At 36.8% G+C, this 22,880-nt stretch overlaps 1 long non-coding RNA gene across 1 annotated transcript in view; it reads left to right on the top strand.

Moving 5' to 3' along the window:
• Positions 1 to 22,880, top strand: part of LOC141502120 (uncharacterized) — a 167,346-nt gene that overhangs the window by 111,043 nt on the left and 33,423 nt on the right. The gene's annotated exons all lie outside the window — the stretch shown is intronic.

Genomic DNA, 22,880 nt, shown 5'->3' with positions numbered 1-22,880 from the left:
GTATTTACTGATTTGGTTTTCTCACTTTTTAAAAATCATATTGATTAATGGTTTATATATTTTAGTGTTTTTCAAAACATCAATTCCTAGTTTTATTTATTAATTCAATAGTTTTGTTACATTCACTTTTGTTAAACTCATCTTTAGTTTTCAAGATTTCCAATTTGGTGTTTAACAGGATTTTTAATTTGTTCTTTTTCTAATGCTTTTTTTTTGATTTGCATGCCCAATTTGTTAATCTATTCTTTCTCTTTTGCTGAGTTAAACATTTAGAGCTATAAAATATCCTCTGATTGTTAATTTTGGTGCATCCCATAAGTTTTAGTATAATTAGAGAAATTTTAAAACTTATTAATGAATAAAATTAATTTAAGTGGTATAAGAAGGGAAAAAATCCTTACACAAAATAAACTCTAAAATATTTCTAAGGCATCTGATATCTAAGATGAGAAACATACAGAAAGATCTAAGACCAACATTCATTCTCCAACAGATAAATTATCAAAAGAATATGGAGAGGGGCAGCTAAATGGTTCAGTGGATTGTGCACCAGTCCTGGAATCAGGAGGACCTGTGTTAAAATCTGGCCTTAAACACCTAATAATTACCCAGTTGTGTGACCTTGGACAAATCACCTAACCCTATTTCTTGCAAAATAACAACAACTACCATAACAACAAAAAAATAATATGAAGAAATTGTTTTTGAAAGAATTGCAAGCTATTAATAGTCATACGAAAAAGTGCTCCAAGGTACTAATAAAAAGAGAAATGCACACCAAAATAATTGTTAGATCTCATATAATGGAGAAAATTGGTAATGATCACAAAAAATGGGTATAATTAATATAGGAGAGGATGTGGGAAGATGAATGTACTAGTAAACTATAGGTAGAAGTGTAAATTGGTCTAATCTCAAAATTTGGAACTGTGTTAAGAATTGTCTAAAATGCCTATATCATTTGACTTAGATATTTCACAGCTAAGAGGAGATAAATGAGAAAAATAAACAGCATACATACTTTCAAAATAATTATAAGAATACTTTAGTAGCAGATTTAAATTGAAAACAAAATAATGTCTATTGTTTGGGAATGGTCAAGCAAGTTGTTGTGCATGAAGGTGATAGACAACACTATATTAGAGAAAAGTTACCATGCATCTGACTGAGACTGAGCAGAACAAGCTGTGCTTGAAATACACAAATAGTCCATATGAATACCTGGGTTTTGTACTCTAAACTTACACATCTCACTTCTCCTTTAAGTTGCTTCAATTCTGTTTTGCTCATAGAGCACATCACCTCCACTGATGAGGGAAATCCAGCCTAGATGGTCCTATGCCAATGTCTCCCATGCTGCACAATAAATTACAAAATTCTTAAGAGAGACCTTTAGAGTGTCCTTTTATTGATTATTTCTGACCTCATGTGAATTCTCCATCTAGTAGTCTTTTTGGGAATTATATATTTGACATTCAAACATGGCCACCACATTGCAGCTATGCTTTCTGTAGTAACCTGCTAAATGCTCAAGAAAGTTTAGTTCAAGAAATTACATCAGAATCTGGTATCTTATCCTTTGAGGTGATCTTCAGAGTCTTCCTAAGACAATTTAAATGGAAGTCATTCAGTTTCCTGGTAGACTAGTACTGTTTCACAGGCATTCAACAATGAGGTCAACACAATGATTCTGTAGACCATCACTTTGGTAGTCAATCTAATACCTCTTGTCTTGCACATTTTCTTCCAGAGCCTCCCAAAGACTTTACTAGCTCTGGCAATGCACGTTTCAAACTCATTAACAATATAATATGTACATCTCTAGAAAGTATACTGCCAAGGCAAGAAAAGTATTCAAAACTTCGCCATTTGCTGTAATTGATGGCTCCACATATGGATGGTGTGGTGCTGGTTGATGGAGCACTGGGATTTTTATGCTAATTGTTAAGCTCAAATTGACAGAAGTAGAAGAGAACTGATTCATACTTTGTTGTATCTCTGCTTCAGAAACTGCACTGAGTATGCAATCATGTGGAAAACAGAAAATCATGCACCAATACTCCCTCCATTTTGGTCTTGGCTTGCATACTTCAAGTTGAATAATTTACAGACAGTATAGTAGCTGACCTTGATGCCACATTCATTTTTTTTAGCTTTTTTTTTTTTTTGCAAGGCAAATGGGGTTAAGTGGCCCAAGGCCACATAGCTAGGTAATTATTAAGTGTCTGAGACTGGATTTGAACCCAGGTACTCCTGACTCCAGGGCCGTTGCTTTATCCACTACACCACCTAGCTGCCCACACATTCATTTTCAATGAGGGTATTTGATAAAATGGTTGAAAACATCATACTAAAAATCAACAAAGTTTTATTTCACTACGTTGGTGACAGGGAAATTGAGAGAGCATCGTCCACTATCAAGAACCTGGGCAAGCATGCTGTCATGAAATTCATATGTAATATTGGTGGATTTTTCCAGGGCAATCATGTTTTGATATAATTTTCCATAAGCCATCATGACTGACTGTATCAAAGGCCTTGGTCAATTCTACAAATTTATACAGACATGTTTTGCTCCTGGCATTTATCTTAAGTTGAGGGGTAGGATATACCATATTGACTGTTCCTCAACCCTATCTGAAGTCACACTGGCTTTTAGTAGGTGAACATCTTCCAGGACTTTGGCAAGAACTTGTCAGCAATGACTAAGAGAGAAACACCCCTGTGATTATCACAGGGCAATCTGTTCCTTTTACCTTTTTAGAGATGGACAATGAATGCATCTTGAACTGCTGGGGAATAACTTCCTTTTGCCATATAAACTGGAAAATTTCAGGTTTTGTATGAGAAATGTTCAATGAGTAAATCTCAACAGTAATAGAATCAACATCAGGTGTTTTGCTACATCAAAGGAACCTACTGGTTTTCCAAAAACATTTTTTTCATTTGGAATTTGGTTAGGGAAGGATTGATTTTAACTTGAGTAAATGGTCAATGACTTCAGCATTGCTTGATGATGGCTGTTAAGAATATTATGGAAGGGGTGGGGCGGAGCCAAAATGGCAACAAGAAAGGATCGAGTCTTAGGCACTCTCTGATAAAACTTATAAACTAAGGACTCTAAATAAACTTTCGAGAGACAGAACCCACAAAGGGACCCAGTGAGGCAGTTCTCCTACTCAAGGTAACCTGGAAAAGAGCAGAAAGGCTCTGCTCCCCCAGGTTGGAGGGGTGGCTCGCCAGAGGGGTGGCCCGTCAGAGCGAAATAACTTCAGCCTCCTGGAGGCAGCCCCAGGGCACTGGGAACCCCAGCTCACAGCAGTGGGGGAGTCTCTGGAGCTACACCCTGGGGCTCACCGGGCACAAAGTGGGGGAACAGTGGTGGGGGGGGGCCTCTGCCAGAGTGAGCACGTGGAGCCCAGCCCTCAGGGCACACAGCAAGCGTCATGGATTTTCAGCAGCCCAGATCCAGGAACAGAAACAGGCTGAGCCAGTAAGCAAGAACCCTCAGGGCATGAGCCCATTAAACAGAGAGGGGAATGAAGAGAGACTGCAGAGCTCTGTCCTCTGCCCCTGGAACAGGACTCTGGGGCTCTGACCACATTCAGAACCTGATTGTAGTCTAGGCCCCCCATAGAACAGCAGGCCCCCCCCCACCTCAGCCCCATGGCAGGGGGGGCGCATATGGGCATTCACAGACCAGGAGGGAGGACAGAGCCTCACACACTGAGACCCTTGTGGGAGTGTCCCAAAAGCTCAGGAAGCCCCCCAAAACCAGGCCCAGGTGGGGAAAATGAGCAAGCAGAGAAATAAGAGGAACACCATTGAGAAATATTTTGCAAATGAGCCAAAGAAGGATCAAAACACTCAGTCTGAAGATGAGGAAGCACAAGCTCCTGCATCTAAAGACTCCAAGAAAAACAGAAATTGGGATCAGGCTATGCAGAGCTCAAAAAAAAAAAAGACTTTGAAAATCAAATGAGGGAGTTAGAAGAAAAACTGGGAAAAGAAAGGAGAAAGATGTAGGAAAAACATGAAAATGAAGTTAGCAGCTTAGTCAAGGAAATCCAAAAAAATGCTGAAGAAAATAGCATGCTAAAAACCAGCTTAGGTCAAATGGATAAAGCAGTTCAAAAAGTTATTGAGAAGAATGCTTTAAAAAGCAAAATTGGTCAGATGGAAAAAGAGATAAGAAAACTCTCTGAGGAGAACAAATCCTTCAAACAAAGAATAGAATTCAGGGAGATTGATGAATTTACCAGAAATCAGGAATCAATACTTCAATACCAAAAAAATGAAAAATTACAAGAAAATGTGAAATATCTCATTGAAAAAACAACTGATATGGAAAACAGACTTAGGGAAGATAATTTAAAAATTATTGGAATACCTGAAAGTCATGATCAGGAAAAGATCCTTGACATCATTTTCAAAGAATTACTACAGGAAAATTACCCTGATATCCTAGAAGCAGAGGGCAAAATAGAAATGGAGAGAATCCACCAATCTCCCTGAGAAAGAGATCCCAAAAAATCAGCCCCTAGGAATATTATAGCCAAGTTCCAGAACTCCCAAGTCAAAGAGAAAATATTACAGGCGGCCAGAAGGACACAGTTCAAATATCATGGAGCTGCAATCAGGATCTCACAGGACTTAGCAACAACTACATTAAAAGCTTGTAGGGCATGGAATACAATATACCAGAAGGCAAAAGAGCTTAGAATGCAGCTAAGAATGAACTACCCAGCAAGGCTGAATGTCCTCTTCCAGGGAAAAAGATGGACTTTCAATGAACCAGGGGAATTTCAAATGTTCCTTTTGGAATGGCCAGAGCTGAACAGAAGGTTTGATCTTCATATACAGGACTTGGGTGAAGCATAGAGAATGGAGGAGAAAGGGAAAATATGAGGGACTTAATGATGATGAACTGCATGTATTCCTGCATAGAAAAATGACACTGATAATACTCATATGAACCTTCTCAGTTAATAGAGCAGGTATAGGGAGCTTTTATAGTTGAAGCACAGGAGAAAGCTGAATTAGAAGATAAAATATAGTGTAAAAATGGAGTCAATAGAAAAAAGGGGAAATGTAATAGGAGAAAGAAAAAGGAGAGGGGGAATAGGCCAAAATATTTCATATAATAAGATTTTTTCTTTATTCCTATAAGCTATTGCAATGATATGGAAGGGGGGAGGCAAGGGGGAATGAGGGAACCTTTGCTCTCATGAGAGGTGGCTAGGAGAGGAAACAGCATATATGCTCAATTGGGTATAGGCATCTGGAGTAAGAAGGAGGGGGGCGCAGGGGGAAGGGGTGGGCATGTGAATAAAGGAGGAGAGGATGGACCATGGGAGGAGAGTGGTAAGATATCACACATCTTCTTTTTTAACTTCTTGCAAGGGGCTGGGATTGGAAGGCCTGTCCAGGACCATAGGGCCAGGTGGAGGCTAGGCCTCAGGGGTGGTATGCGGACTCAGGGCCTCTTGGCCCCAGGGCCAGGGATCTGTCTGCTGTGCCACTCAGCTATCCTACAGCAGAGTCGGAGTGAAAGGAGAGAGAAAATATAGTACATGGTAGTGGAAAAATAAGAAAGGAGGGAGTTGCAATCAGCAATGGCAAAGGTGGAAAAATGTGGAAGTAACTTTTGCAATGGACTTACCATAAAGAGTGTGATCCACCCATGACAGAGTTGTTGATGTTGGAACAAAGACTGAAGCACATTTTTTATTATTATTATTATTATTTGGGGGAGTGTGAAGGGCAAATAGGGCTGGGTGGCCTGCCTGGAGATGCATACCAGGGTGATCGTTGGTTGTCTGAGGCCAGATTTGGACCGGGGTGCTCCTGGCTCAAGGGCCAATGCTCTGTCCACCACCCAGCCACCCCTACTATTTTACTATTTTATTTTATTTTGGGTCTTTTTTTTCCTTCTTTTTGGTTTTTGCAGGGCAGTGGGGATCGGGTGGCTTGCATGTCACATGGCTGGGTGATTGTTGGGTCTACGGCGCCGGATGTGGGCTCAGGTGCTCGTGGCTCCAGGGCTGGTGTTTCGTCTATTTCACCACCTGGCCATACCTACAATTATTACTATTTTTTTTAATTTTAATTTTTTTCTCTCCCCTTTACTTTATCGCTCAAGCAAGTCTATTTTTATGGGGGGAGGGGTTATTTCATTTACTCTTAAACAAGAATATTTTATTAATGTAAAACAAAAACATTTGTACAAAATGAGAATAAAAAAAATAAAAAAAGAAATTATGAGAAGCCAGACATAAAAGAAGCACAAAAAGACTTTCATGAGCTGATGCTGAGTGAAGTGAGCAGAACCAAGAGAACATTGTTCACATTAACAACAACATTGTGAGATGATTAGCTGTGATGGATGAAGCTCTTTTCAGCAGTTCAGAGATCAAGGACAATCCTGAGAGACTTATGGAAAATGCAATCCACATCCAGAGGAAAAACTAAGGAGTCTGAATGTTGAGCAAAATATATTATTGCTCATTTCTAAAGACTTCTTTTATGGTTTTTTTCTTTCTTAACTCATGATTTCCCTGCATTGGTTCTAATTCCTTTTTCACAATAGGACTAATATGGAAATAGGTTAAACATGATTGTGCATGTACAATCTATATCAGATTGTTTACTGCCATGGGGAGAGGGGATTGAAAAATGAGGAACTGATAAATTTGCAAATGGATGAATGTTGAAAATTGTCTTTGGAAGTAATTGGAAAAGTAAAATAAAATAAAAAAAAAGAATACTATTGGGGGCAGCTAGGTGATGTAGTAGATAGAACACCAACCCTGGAGTCAGGAGGACCTGAGTTCAAATCCTACCTCAGATACTTATCATTTAGTTGTCTTTACTTGGGCAAGTCACTTTACCCTATTGTTTTGCAAAAAAAAAGAATACTATGGAGAGAACTGATGGTGTCTGAATACAGATTGATGCATACTATTTTTTTTTACTGTATTTTTCTTAAGGTTTCTTTTTTTATTTGGGGAAGGGGGATGTGTGATTATTGTGGTAATTTTTTCATGACTACATGAAAGGTAAGTTTATTTGAATGATTAGAAGAGTGTAGTGCTATTTCTAACCTATATCAAATAACTTGCTTTCTCTGTGAGGGGGGCTGGGGTAGTAGGAAGGGAGAGAATTTGAAATTCAAGGTTTTAAAAGTGAGTGTTGAAATTTGTTTTTGCATGAAATGGGGAAAAATAAAGTAGAATTAAATTAAATTGATTAAAAAGAAAAAAAAGAATATTATGGAAGGGGGTGGAGCCAAGATGGCAACAAGACAGAATCCTCTCTTAGGCGCTCTCTCATAAAACTTATAAAATAAGGACTCTAACTAAATTTTCAAGAGACAAAACCCACAGAGGGACCCAGTGAGGCAGTTCTCCTACTCGAGGTAACCTGGAAAAGAGCAGAAAGGCTCTGCCCCCCCAGGTTGGAGGGGTGGCCCGCCACAGGGGTGGCACACCAGAGCAAAAGATCTTCAGTGTCCTGGAGGAAGCCCCAGGGAGCTGGGAGCCGAGGCTCACAGCAGCTGGGGGAGTTTCCTGACTTACACCCCAGGGAGCATTGGGCACAACTTGGGGGAACAGCAGGGGACCTCTGCCAGAGCAAGCACATGAAGCCCAGCCCCCACGGCACACAGCAAGCAGTGTGGCCAAGGCAGTCCACATCCAGGAAACAGAAGCAGGCAGAGCCAGTAAGCAGGAGCCCACAGGGCATGAGCCCACTGAACCTAGGGAGGGGAGTGAAGAGAGACTGGGGCACTCTGCCCCCGGAACAGGACTCTGGAGCTCTGACCACATTCAGATCCTGATCGCAATCTAGGTCCCCCCCATAGAACTGCAGCCCCCCCCCCCCCCGCAACTCAGCTCCGGGGCAGGGGGGGGGTGCTTATGGTCATTCACAGACCAGGAGGGAAGACAGAGCCTCACACACTGAGATACTCATGGGAGTGTCCCAAAAGCTCAGGAAGCACCCCCAGAACCAGAGCAGGCTTAGGCTAGGAAAATGAGCAAGCAGAGAAAAAACAGGAACACCATTGAAAAATATTTTGCCTGTGAGCCCAAGAAGGATCAAAATACTCAGTCTGAAGATGAGGAAGCACAAGCTCCTGCATCTAAAGACTCCAAGAAAAACAGAAATTGGGATTAGGCTATGACGGAGCTCAAAAAAGACCTTGAAAATCAAATGAGGGAGTTAGAAGAAAAACTGGGAAAAGAAAGGAGAGAGATGCAGGAAAAACATGAAAATGAAGTCAGCAGCTTAGTCAAGGAAATCCAAAAAATGCTGAAGAAAATAGCATGCTAAAAACCAGCTTAGGTCAAATGGATAAAGCAGCTCAAAAAGTTATTGAGGAGAAGAATGCTTTAAAAAGCAGAATTGGCCAGATGGAAAAAGAGATAAGAAAGCTCTCTGAGGAAAACAAATCCTTCAGACAAAGAATAGAACTCAGCGAGATTGCTGAATTTATGAGAAATCAGGACTCAATACTTCAAAACCAAAAGAATGAAAAATTAGAAGAAAATGTGAAACATCTCATTGAAAAAACAACTGATATGGAAAACAGATTTAGGAAAAATAATTTAAAAAATCACTGGAATAACTGAAAGTCATGATCAGGAAAAGAGCCTTGACATCATTTTCAAAGAATTACTACAGGAAAATTGCCCTGATAACCTAGATACAGAGGGCAAAACATAAATGGAAAGAATCCACAGATCCCCCCGAGAAAGAGATCCCAAAAAAACAACCCTGAGGAATATTATAGCCAAGTTCCAGAACTCCCAAGTCAAGGAGAAAATATTACAGGCGGCCAGAAGGACACAGTTCAAATATCATGGAGCTGCAATCAGGATCTCACAGGACTTAGCAACAACTACATTAAAAGCTTGTAGGGCATGGAATACAATATACCGGAAGGCAAAAGAGCTTGGAATGCAACTGAGAATCAACTACCCAGCAAAACTGAATGTCCTCTTCCACGGAAAAAGATGGACTTTCAATGAACCAGGGGAATTTCAAATGTTCCTGTTGGAATGGCCATAGATGAACAGAAGGTTTGATCTTCAAATACAGGACTCAGGTGAAGCATGGAGATTGGAGGAGAAGGGGAAAATATGAGGGACTTAATGATGATGAACTGCGTGTATTCCTGTATAGAAAAATGACATTGATAATACTCATATGAACCTTCTCAATTAACAGAGCAGGTAGAAGGAGATTTTATAGATGAAGCACAGGAGAAAGTTGAATTTGAAGATAAAATATGGTGTAAAAATGGAGTCAGTAGAAAAAAGGGAAATATAATAGGAGAAAGAAAAAGGAGAGGGGGGGAATAGGCCAAGATATTTCATGTAATAAAATTTTTCTTGATTTCAATGAGCTATTGCAATGATATAGAAGGGGGGAGGCAGGGGGGAATGAGGGAACCTTTGCTCTCATCAGAGGTGGCTAGGAGAGGAAACAGCATATATGCTCAATGGGATATAGGCATCTGGAGTAAGAAGGAGGGGGGCGCAGGGGGAAGGGGTGGGGATGTGAGTGATGAAGGAGAGGACAGACCATAGGGGGAGAGTATATAATGCATTTTCTTTTTTATTTCTTGCAAGGGGCTGGGATTGGATGGCCTGTCTGAGACCATAGGGCCAGGTAGATGCTAGACCTAAGGGGTGGTATGGGGACTCAGGGCCTCTTGGCCACAGAGCCAGGGTTCTGTCTGCTGCACCACTCAGCTACCCTACAGCAGAGTCGGAGTGAAAGGAGAGAGAAAATATAGTACATGGTAGGGGAGAAATATGAAAGGAGGGAGTTGGGATCAGCAATGGCAATGGTGGAAAAATTTGGAAGTAAATTTTGTGATGGACTTTATCATAAAGAATGTGACCCACCCACGGCAGAGTTGGTGGTGTTGGAACACAGACTGAAGCACATTTATTATTATTATTTTGGGGGGGGCAGGGCAAATGGGGCTGGGTGGCCTGCCTGGGGCAGCATAGCAGTGTGATCATTGGGTGTCTGAGGCCGGATTCGGACCTGGGTGCTCCTGGTTCAAGGGCCAGTGCTCTGTGTGCCACCCAGCCGCTCCTACTATTATTACTATTTTATTATATTTTGGGTCTTTTTTTTTCTTTTTATGGTTTTTGCAGGGCAGTGGGGTTGGGGTGGCTTTCATGTCACACAGCTGGGTGATTGTTGGGTGTGAGGGGCCAGATATGGGCTTGGGTACTCCTGGTTTCAGGGCTGGTGCTCTGTCCACTGCGCCACCTGGCCACACCTACAATTATTACTATTATTTTTTTTCATTTTCATTTTCATTTTTTTCTGTCCCCTTTATTGCTCAAGCAAGTCTACATTTTTTTGGGGGAGGGGGTATTTTGTTAATTCTTAAACAAGAATATTTTATTAATGTATCAAAACATTATTTCTACAAAATGAGAATAAATAAATATAAAAAAGAATGCTATGGAAGTATTCAGCCCATCTCTCTAGGATCATGTACCAATCACTAATCAAAGTGAATCTATCAGCATTGAAATGCTGAGACATGCTTTAAGTTCTTGGCCCATAAATAGCCTTCGGGACTCATAAAAACACTTTGAATTGTTATTATCCACCAAGAAAACTGAATGTCATCTGCCTTCTTATTGAGTCAAAAATCCTGCATCTCTCTCTAAACTTCATTTATATTTTACTTTTAATGCTATCAAATGCTGCCTTCTTAGAAATGGATGAAGTATCCCACTGATGAACTCCTGTGGAGTTCTTGTTTTTCATTTACAAACTTCTATATTTCCCCATTATTTTCATCAAACCAGGCTTGATGTTTGCTAATGTTCTGACCCAGATGAGCAAATGCAGTGCTGCACACCAAACCTCTGAAAGCTGTCTGCTCCTTTTCTGCTTCACTGTCGCAAACTGTATAATGACTCAATTTTTTGTCCAAGTTAACAACAAACTGTTCCCACTCAGAAGCATCTTAATCTCTTGACAAGGCAGTTAAGTAGATAGAGCACTGGCCTTGGAGTCAGGAGGATGGGAGTTTGAATCCAGCCTCAGAGACTTGATACTAACTGTGTGATCTTGAGCAACTTGATTGTCTCTCAACCAGGGATATTTCCTGTTGTCCTGATTCATATATGGTCACTGGACCCAGATGACTCTGGAGGAGAAAGATGAGGCTTATGACCTAACCAGCACTCCCTCACTTATGGCATATACCAAGAATGAACGACAAACACCATCATCATCATCATCATCATCATCATGATCAGTTTCTTGATATTAGTTCTTCTGTTGGTCATTTTGCCTTAGGGCCTCTGATTCCACTGAATTTAGCTTGGAGAGGATGAGTCTATGATCAGTACAGCATTCTATATCCCATATTGCCTACATCACTCTCACATCCTGTCAGTCCCTTCTCCTGGTATCACACATCTATTAGATGCCAATGTTTGCTGCAAGGAAGTTTTATTGCATTTAGGTAAACAGAAGACAGTGGGAGTGATGAGAATCATGAACTGCACATGTCTTCAGTTGTAAGTGAGCTTTACTGTTGCTGTTTCCAATTTAACTTTCTGAAGTACTCCCACCCATTTCTGGTAGTCTGAGACTACTCCAGCATTAAAGTCACCTCAAATTATAAATTTGACATCATTTGGTACATTGATGATAAGGGTCTCCTGGTATTCACAATTTTTTTTCTCTAACCTCATCAGTATTTGTCATGGTAGGAGTATAGGCAGTAATGGTGATGCCATAGAGTTTCCTTGTAAGTGGCAATCACATTGTCATGATTTTGTCATTCACTTCAAGCAAGTTTGTTGACTAGATTAATTTTGATTGCAAAACCTATTCTAGTTTCACAGAGCTCCCCTTCACTGTGGCCATTCCATAAAAATGTGTATCCAGCTCTGACTTCAGTAAACTGACTTTATTTCATTCAGGGCTGCTATTTGGATGTGACACCTTCTGAGTTCTCTTGCAACAAAAGCTATTTGTCTTTCAAGTCTATTGGATCTTGTGTTTTCTATAAGTGGTTGCACATTCCATTTACCAATGTTGACTAGAATCATTTTTGTAAAAGTTTTTGTACATTTTTTTGTGTTTTGACCAAAATGGTATCCCCACTTGCTGCGGTAATCAGGCCAGGGCTGGGTAATTAGAGCACTTTCACTTTTCTAGTCCCATCCTCACATCAGTGAGGTGAGCAGTGCATTTCTTTTGTTGTTTTTTAGGTTTTTTTGCAAGGCAATGGGGTTAAGTGACTTGCCCAAGGCCACACAGCTAGGTAATTATTAAGTGTCTGAGGCCGCATTTGAACCCAGGTACTCCTGACTCCAAGGCAGGTGCTCTATCCACTGTACCACCTAGCCGCCCTGAGCAGTGTAATTCTTAAAAAGTCTCCTCTGATACCCAGAGGACTGTAGTATCCCACTGCTGCTTCCAGTGAGGAGACAACGTTATGGCCAATGTTGCCTTGTGTAGGATTGTGATTTATAACTCCCAGTGTATCTGTACCTGCTGCTTGTCACTTGCCTGTTATAGAACTCTGAGATAGGAATGGTAAAATGGTATAGGTGATGTCTTTTGATTCATACCTGTTAGATTTAAGTGAAGCAGAGTTGCATGAAGTTGCAGGCCTTACTCTACCTTCCGAGGTCATCACAGTCCAGTGGCAAGACAGAGTCAAGACAACTTGTAATGGATCTAGCCAAAGTGGATTACCTTAGAGTCTGATGTCTGATCAAGCTCTCAAGGCTCCACAGCACCTTCTTTAGCTTCCTTCTTGGTCATCGGAATGAATTATTCTCATCCACCCATACCACTAGAGGAGTCTTCATGTACTTGAGAAAGACAGACCCCAAACCCCTGAGAGGCTTGAGATTTTCTTGGTTACCCTCAACCCCATTTAGACTATTGAAAAAATGGTTAACTGCAGTGTGAGTAATGTGAATGCTACAGCCTCTTGGAGTGACAGGTGAAAGAGAGATGGGTGGCTCAGGTGGACATCAAAGGTGGAAAATAACCTTACCAAAACCTCAGCAGTCATCAAATTGGAAATACTAGTCTTCCTTGAACATACCCATATCCCAATGGCTATTATAAACACAGAGAATAAAGGGAAGACTGATAAATTAATGTTGGGTGAAATAAGCAGAACCAAAAAAAAATAAAGATACAATGACTTCAACAATGAAATTAACAACAAAAATCAAAATTATACTGATGAAACCTGGCCTTAAAGAAGACATATGAGAATAATCTCTCTTCTCTTTGCTTCTTTGCAGAGGTGGAAGAAATAGGGAAAACATTAGATATTTATTATTATTATTATTATTTTTATATTATTTTATATTATTTTTTATATATTATTTTATATTTCATTTATTATATTTATTATTATTTATTATATATTATTATTAGATATTAGATATTTTTCCTATATGCTATTTTATTTTGTGGAAAAGTTTTTCCTCCTCTTCTTTTTCTGTGGTATGGAGTGGGGAGAAAGATACATTGTAAAATGTAAGTCATATAAGAAGAAAATATATCAATTAAAATAATTTTAAGAAGAAATAGAAATGATGTTATTGTCTTTTTATCTATTCCCTCTAACATGACTTTTTGTCAATAAATTCTTTAAGTATGTTAAGTTGTAATTGTTTCAACTGTGCACCATACATTTTCCTTTTTAATATTTTTAGTATATTATTTATTTGGATCTATAGTCCTATAACTTGTTTATCTATAGTAATGCATGCTTTTTTCTACTCTTTTTTTCCTACTCTTCTCTCATGCTGCCTTCCACCTAAAGTCTCTATTTGAGGATTTATTTCTAACAGAGCTAATGCATTAGGGCTCAAAGTCATTCACACACAAGCATAGAAATGGAGATTTAGAAGGAATAGTCCTTTCAAATGGATAGCTTGTGTAAGAATGCAATTATACTATCCTTTCCCTACTAGGAACAGTTGTATTTAATAACTCTGAGAGCAACAATTATCTTAAAACTTCTTATGTAGTTTAGCCTTCTAGATGTAGGAGGAGGAACTCTACAATACTGTTTATCCATTCAGAAATGGAGATTCCCTGCCCCATCACTGATAGGAACACACACACACACACACACACACACACACACACACACACACACACACAAACACACGAAAAAGCTGAGAAAATGGGTAAAAATTTTATTTAGAAATTTCCTTAAAATTATAAAAGTTACTATGAGGACTAGAGATATATTTTAGATTTCTTAACTTGGAATATAAATATATAATGTCCTTTAATCCAAAAGGAAAAAAGTAGTTGCCCTGATTTATCAATTTTCATCTTAATGAAGTCCAATTATTTTTTCTCATAGAAGTGTTTTTTATTTTATTTTTAATTTATGGAATAAAACAAACATTCCAATATTATACTATAATAAAGTAAATGATTGTACATTAAACTGTAAATCTACTATACACAACTTGCTATTCCTTCAAATAACAAAATCATTCTATAAATTTATTTTCTTTTTCTTTTCTCCACCCAGTGATGGCTAACATTAGTCACAAATACGAACATATATGTATATATATATATATGTGTGTGTGTGTATTTATATATACATACATACAAATATAAGTGTACATGTATATAAGTGTGAAATTATTCTATACATATTTCTCTTCATCAGTTTTTTCTATGGATACAGATAGGGTCTTTCTTCATGTGTCCTTTATAGGTATTTTGTTAATTTGTAATAGAAAAATAATATTCCCTCAAAGTAATTTTTAAAACAATTATTGCTATCACTGTATATAAAGTTCTCTTGGTTCTACTCAGCTTACTCTTCATTATTTTGTCCAAACTTTTCCATGTTTTTCTAAAATCATTGTATTCATTTCTTATAGCACAGTAGTCCATCAAAATTATATACCACAGCTTGCTCAACCATTACTCAGTTGATAGACATCCTTGAAATTGCTACCACAAAGAGAGCTGCTATAAATATTCTAGAACATATAGATTCTTTTCCTTTTTCTCTAATCATCTTTTGAAATAGATCAAGTGGTAGTATTATTGGGTCAAAGAGAAGAGGTAGTTTAATAACTCTTAGGGCATAATTCCAGATCACTCACCAAAAATGGTTGAATGATTTCACAATTTCACCAACGATGAATTAATGTCCCAATTTTCCTACATACTCTCCAAATGCCAATCTGGCAGTTATAAAATGATATCTCAAGGTTGTTCTAATATGCATTTCTCTAGTTAATAATTGCAGAGCATTTCTTTTTGGCTATAAATTGTTTTATAATAGTTTTAAAGTAGTTTAATTTTAAATGTTCTTTTATCCATAACTTGTGTAAATGTATACATGTGTATAACTGTATTTGTGATTCATAGCACAACCAATAATGATTCATGGTCTCATTTCATTTTATTTGATTCAAGTAGACATGTTTTCTATCAGTGGTTATTCTCTAAATCAATTTGTAGATAATTAAATCTTAACATGGTTCCCCTATTCATGCTATCCATGAGTATATTTTTATCTCTTATTACTGCAAGGAGAGATGGAATTTTAGGTCTTCTGAGATATTGGAGAATATAAAGCCAAATCTTAATAGCTAAAGATTGTAGATAATTGAAGAGTGAACTACCAATTGTGATTTTATGATTACTCCAAAAATCAAAACATTTGATGAAAAAGGTATATTTAGACAAGGCAAAATGAAGAAACAAAAATAACATTTTTGTTTCTTATTTTTGAAAATACAAAACATCCTTTTATTTGTAATGTATCATGAATAATTATATTCACTTCACTATTTTATACTGATTTTGATATATAACTTAATATACTTGCTTTCACTTTGAATCTTGAGATAAGAATGGGTCAAAATGTGATTGTATCCTATGATCAGAGGGTCCTGGTATGTTATCATAACAAAAGAAAGGTTGTGGTTTCAGGACATTAACTGTCTACCTAGAAACTTTGCAGACTCGATGATATCCCAGCACAAAACACACCCTGTTGTGTCTTATTGCTTAAATATTCCCACTTCTAAAATTACCATTACACCACTGGGGGTGAATGAATACAAGATTACAATTTCAATTTGACAGTTTTAAAGGAAATAGCATAGGGATTTAATTAGACCCTCTCCATGTGCTTCATTGATTCTCAGATGGGTTTTCATTCTAGCATAAGCAGATGTGGATTGTAATGTAGGAGTTAGCTTTCCTTGTATACTTAGCTGGATGATTCAAATCAGTAAAACAACCAACAGTTAGCAGGCTCAACTGCAAATTTTTTAAAAAGTAGTTTGGTTTGGTATCAAAGAGAACTCTTTCCCTACCCTTTCCTTACTTTCTACATGATGTTAAAATCACAGATAAAATAGTCTTAAGAGTAACCAGTTTTTTTTTTCCTTTGACTATGCTAATAGTTGAACAAATTAGCTGTCTGGAGATTTTCAGCATTGATAACCACAGACTCCTTTACTTTTTCAGAAGGAAAATATTTTCTTTAATATGAAATGTAACTGAGGAAGATAATTTAAATTAACATTTTTTAGAGTTAGAAAGCAAGTTATCTACATTACCTAATTGATACCTTCTGGGCTAGGTATTACTATATCTTCTTGTTACAAATGAGGAATTAAGATAACTTTCAAGTGAGTGGCAGAGATGGGACCTGAGTTCAGGTAGTTGAACCAGGTTTCTGCTTTCTGTCATGCTGCCTCACAATAAAAAGTTCATGATCAGAATTAGATAATGAAATTCTTAGTAGAGAAATTAATTATTACAACTTGTTTAAGAAGTCATGATGCTTTCTAGAAATTCTAACATTTTTCTCAAAGTTTTTTAAGAATCTCCTATTTCTTTTGGTTTTTTTTTTAGTTTTTTTTTGCAAGGCAAATGAGGTTAAGTGGCTTGCCCAAGGTCACACAGCTAGGCAATTATTAAGTGTCTGAGACTGCATTTGAATCCAGGTACTCCTGACTCCAGGGCCAGTGCTCTATCCCCTGTGCCACCTAGCTGCCCTAAGAATCTGGTATTTCTTGAGAGTTGATTCAGGAGGCAGATTACCAGTTACACAAAAATAAAAGTTCAGAGATGTGATGCAAATTGGCTCCTCTAGCATATATGATACACTCAGGAGACAGTAGTCAAATCCTAATAGAGGATGATGTGCATGGCAGTTGTTATGATATTGGAAACTAATTTTAGGTTATTTCTTTTCAAATAAACAATTTTAAGTTCCCATTAAAGGAAAGGTTCTATAATACTCATATTTGATAATAGAAGTACATCATTCCAAAGGAAGGATATCACACTATATTTGTTCTTGTTCTCCAGTTATTTCAGTCATGAATGACTCTTTGTGATTGCATTTGGAGTATTCTTAGTAGAGATACTGGAGCAGCTTACTATTTCCTTCTCATTTTATAGGAAGGCAGCTGAGTGGCCTAGTGAATAAAGTACTGGTCTTGGAATCAGGAGAATAAGAGCTTGCATGTGGTCTCAAACACTTGACATTATCTGTGTGACTTTGGGCAAGTCACCTAACCCTGACTGCCCTTGCATCCAAAGCTCTCTGCAGCCGTTCCAATTAATATCTGGCCCCTGGATCCAGGTGATTGTGGAGGAGAAGGTGAGGTTTGTAACATAACACAGCTCCCTCCTCACTCAAATCCAATTCATATGTTTGTCATGGAATCACCTCCCTGATGTCATGGTCTTCTACTAGAATAAAGATTGCCTAGGATCACACAACTATTAAGTGTCTGAGGCTGATTTGAACTCACAAAGATGAATCTTCCTTTATTCTTCCTTAGCACTCTACCCATTGAAGTCAACTAGCTGCTGTATCAGACTATATATAAGACGCAGTACTTAACAACCAATAATCAGAAAGATGTTGTTTTCTTTAAATGATAATGGAAAGAAGAAGGACCTGAGGAAAAAAGTTTTAAAAAATATTCAATTCCATCTAATAACATCCCCAAGGCTCTAGTCAGGGTCACTGTTTTATATAGCAAAAATAATTTTAAAATTTTATTTTTATGACTTTTATTTCTTAATATATTTGTTTTCCTTCTCCTTCTCGTTGCCTGTAATGAACATTTGAAAAGAAAGTTCAGCAAACCAACCCATATATCAATTATTAGAAGTATTTCTGATATTCTGTACTCATTCCTCACTCTTCACCTTTTGCACTGAGAGAAAGAAAGGGGTTATACTTGATCATTTCTAATTCTACAGTGTTCCGTTTCATTTTTTTCTGTTTATGTTTTTGTAAATATTATACATGTGACTTTCTTGGTGCTACTTACTTCCTTTGGTCCTTTAAATTCTTCATTAGATGCATTAATATTCTTTTACAAATATGTACAATGTATTATTATTTAGCTGTTCTCTACCTGGTTTGTTTTCAGTATTTGCTATCACACAAAATGTTGTTATATTTTTAGTGAATATGGAACAATTCTAGTTTTGATATCCTTTGGGCATCTGACTGGCAATGGACATTTGGATCAAAGATTATGGACATTGTATACACTTTCTTAGAAATATTCTAAAGAACTTTCTAAAATGACTGCACTAATTCATGGTTATGCTAGCTGTTCATTAGTGTGATTCTCACTGCCAAATTTTGTTATTTCTATCTTTTATATATTTGCCAATTTTCTATGTGTGAACTAAAATCTGAGAATTATTTTGCATTCTATTTTATTATTTGTAATTCACAGCAACTTTTCATATAGTTGTTAATAATTTACAATTTTTCTTTGGAGAATTATTCATATATTTTGACCACTTATACATTGGGAAATGATCTTTGACCTTTATACATTTCCTATATATTAAATTTAATTAGAAATAGGTGATATTCTTTGTTCCCCAAGTGACCATTACCCTTTTAATCCTAGCTTCATTGATTTTGCTTATATGAAAGCTTTTCAATTTCATGGAATAAAAATTATCTTTCTTTCATTTTGTAGTTAACCTTATACCTTATTTGGTTAAGAAGTCTCCAAGCCATAACTCAAATGTTCTTAATTCCAATGTCTTCATATATACCTATAAATATATGCATATACATGCAAACATATATATATATGTATATATATATATATACATATATATATATGAAATGTCCAAGATATATATTCATTTGAGATAAATATGACGTAAGGTACAAAATGGAAATCTACATCTAATTTCTGTTAAAACTTTTAAAAGTTATCCTAACTATTCTTGCCAACTATGGAGTCTTTCCAAGTTTTTACGTTCATGGATTTGTCATAAATAATAAAATTTTATTGTTTCTGATTTTTTCTTTTCTATTGTTACACTGACCCACTTTTCCATTTTTTTATCCTTTACTAAATGGGGTACCAAAATCACTTAAGGAGTAGCAGTTTTCAATAAATACAGGGCAATATGCATTCTCAGGGTAGAGAGGTAAAGGAGAAAAGCCCTTTAGTTTTCCATTTATGTGAGAACAATGATTTAATATTTTCTTTTATTTATTTTCTACTATTAAAGATCTGTATAATGTTGAAAATTTGAGTTATGTTCCAAATTTGGCTATTGTTTGCTTCAAGACATTAGGAATGAGATGCTTTAAGCTAAATTTATCTTTTTTCCAAAAAGTTTAGTAGCAGAGTTTCCAGAATCTTAGAAGGTTTGTGAGCTTGTTCATATAGGTATTCTTTCTAAAAGTGCTTATCAGAACTACTCTTGCCTTCTCATACTGAGGATTTTCTCCATCTTTTCCCATAAATTGTCCTTGGAGGAAGTTTTCCCAACATACTGAGAGCCTTCTTTTAGACCTTTGTAACATTATTTGGACACCACTGAATCATTCAATCTGCCTATCTACTTTTCTTAATTATTTAGTCTTGACCTACACTTTTATCAGAAAAGTGAGGTGACAATAAGGAAAGATCCCCTACCAATGTAGGTCTGCATTTTTTTAATTCTTATCTTAAAGAATTGCATTGGGGCACTTAGATATTATGATATGACTAGAGTCATAAAGCTATTGTGTGCCAGTAGTAGGACTTGAATTAGGGCATTTTGAAAAGGAAGCTAGCATATATCTCAAATGCCTCACTAACCTTGTAGTTACACACTTCTGCAAATATGACATAGATGACCTGGATTTTTTTTTAACTCTGTGACTAGCAAACTTCAAACTTTGGCAAGTTCTTTTAGCCTGGGAAGGCTTCAAACATGTTCTTAATAATAGACTATGTCTTCTGTACTAGGACCAGTCTAATTAAGAAAATAGGGAGAAACTTCAGCAACAGGCTATTCATTCAATGTTGAAGAGTTTTACTATGACAACTCCTTAATGGAACCACTGCTTTTCTTTCTTTAAGATTTTATTTTTTCCCCCAATCTTCCTTCTCCCTCCCCCCATAGAAGGCAGTCTGTTAATCTTTACATTGTTTCAATGGTATACATTGATCTAAGTTAAATGTGATGAGAGAGAAATCATATCCTTAAGAAAGAAAAGTAAAGTATAAGAGATAGCAGAATTACATAATAAGATAGTGGGGTTTTTTCCTCTAAATTAAAGGTAATGGTCTTTGGACTCCATGATTCTTTCTCTGGATACAGATGGTATGCTCCACAGCAGATACCCCAAAATTGTTCCTGATTGTTGCACTGCTGGAATGAGCAACCATCAAGGTTGGTCATCACCCCCCATGTTGCTGTTAGGCTATACAATGTTTTTCTGGTTCATCTTGCTTAGAATCAGTTCATGCAAATCCCTCCAGGCATCCCTGAATTCCCATCCCTACTGGTTTCTAATAGAACAATAGTGTTCCATGACATAGATATACCACAGTTGTTAAGCCATTCCCCAATTGAAGGACATTTACTTAATTTCCAATTCTTTGCCACCACAAACAGGGCCACTATGAATAGTTTTGTACAAGTGATTTTTTACCCTTTTTCATAATCTCTTCAGAGCATAGATCCAGTAGTTGTATTGCTGGATTAAAGGGTACACATAATATTTGTTGCTCTTTGGGTGTAATTCCAAATTTCTCTACAGAAAGGTTGGAAGAGTACACAGCTCCATCAATAATGTATGAGTGCCCCAGATTTCCCACAACCCTTCCTACAGTGATCATTGTCTTTTCTGGTCACATTGGTCAGTCTGAGAGGTGTTAGGTGGTATCTCAGAGATGCTTTAAAAGCCAAATCTTTAATAAGTAGTGATTTAGAGCAATTTTTCATATGAATATGGATTGCTTTGATTTCCTCATGTGTATATTGCCTTTTCATATCCTTTGACAATTTGTCAATTGGGAATGACTTTTTTTTTTGAAAATTTGACTCAGTTCTCTGTATATTTTAGAAATGAGTCCTTTGTCAGAAATACTAGTTGTAAGAATTCTTTCCCAATTTACTACATTTCTTTTGATCTTGGTTACAGTGGTTTTATCTGTGCAAAACTTTTAAAATTTAATGTAATCAAAATTTCTAGTTTGTTTTTAATGATTTATCCATCTCTTCCTCAGTCATAAACTGCTTCCCTTTCCATAGATCTGATAGTTAAACTACTGCTTGATCTTCAAGTTTGCTTATAATATTGTTTTTTATGTCTAAATACTGTATCTGTTTTGATCTTATGTTGTATAGGGTGTGAGGTGTTGGTCTAATCTAAGTTTCTTCTGTACTAACTTCCAATTTTCTCAGCAGTTTTTATCAAAGAGAGAGTTTTTATCCCAATAGCTGGACTCCTTGGGTTTATGAAACAGCAGATTACTATAATCATTTCCTGCTATTGCACCTAATCTATTCCACTAATCCACCACTCTATTTCTTAGCAAATAGCAGACAGTTTTGAGGACTGCTGCTTTATAATTTTACATCTGGTAGGTCTAAGCCACCTTCTTTTGCACCTTTTGTCATTGAATCCCTAGAAATTCTTGACTTTTTGTTTCTCCATATGAATTTGTTTACAACTTTTTCTAACTCATTAAAGTAATTTTTTGGAATTTTGATTGGGAGGGCACTAAACAGGTAATTTAGTTTTGTTAGAATTCTCATTTTTATTATGTTAGCTTGGCCTATCTATCCATGAGCAGTTGATGTTTGCCCAGTTATTTAAATCTGATTTTATTTGTGTGAGGTTTTGTAATTGTTTTCAACAAGTTTTTGAGTCTGCTTTGGCAGAAACTCCCAGGTATTTTATATTGTCTGAGGATACTTTGAATGGGATTTCTCTTTCTAGCTCTTTCTGTTGTGTCTTGCTAATCATATATAGAAATGTCTCAGATTTATGAGGGTTTTTTATATCCTGCAACTTTGCTAAAGTTGCTAATTATTTCTAGTAGGTTTTTTAGATGATTTTTTTGGGATTCTCTAGTTATACCATCGTGTCATCTTCAAAGAGTGAGAATTTTGTCTCTTCTTTCCCAATTCTAATTCCTTCAATTTCTTTTTCTTCTCTTATTGCTGAGGCTAACATTTCTAATATGATATTGAATAGTCGTGGTGATAATGGGCATCCTTGTTTCACCCCTGATCTTTTTTTGCGATGCCTATCCCCATTGCATATAATGCTTGTTGATGGTTTCAGATAGATATTGCTTATTATTCTAAGGAACAAACCATTTATTCCTACACTCTCTAATATTTTTAATAGGAATGGGTGCTGTGAAAGCTTATCAAAAGCTTTTTCAGCATCTATTGATATAATCATATGATTTCTGATAGGTTTGTTATTGATATAATTAATTATATTAACAGTTTTCCTAATATTGAACCAACCCTGCATCCCTGGAATAAATTCTACTTGGCCAAAGTGTATTATCCTAGTGATAACTTGTAAT

The sequence above is a fragment of the Macrotis lagotis genome, chromosome X, assembly GCF_037893015.1.
Source record: "Macrotis lagotis isolate mMagLag1 chromosome X, bilby.v1.9.chrom.fasta, whole genome shotgun sequence".
In the NCBI taxonomy this organism is placed as follows: Eukaryota; Metazoa; Chordata; class Mammalia; order Peramelemorphia; family Peramelidae; genus Macrotis; species Macrotis lagotis.
Note: the sequence above shows the minus strand (reverse complement) of the source record. Positions and strands in the feature narration are given on the sequence as shown.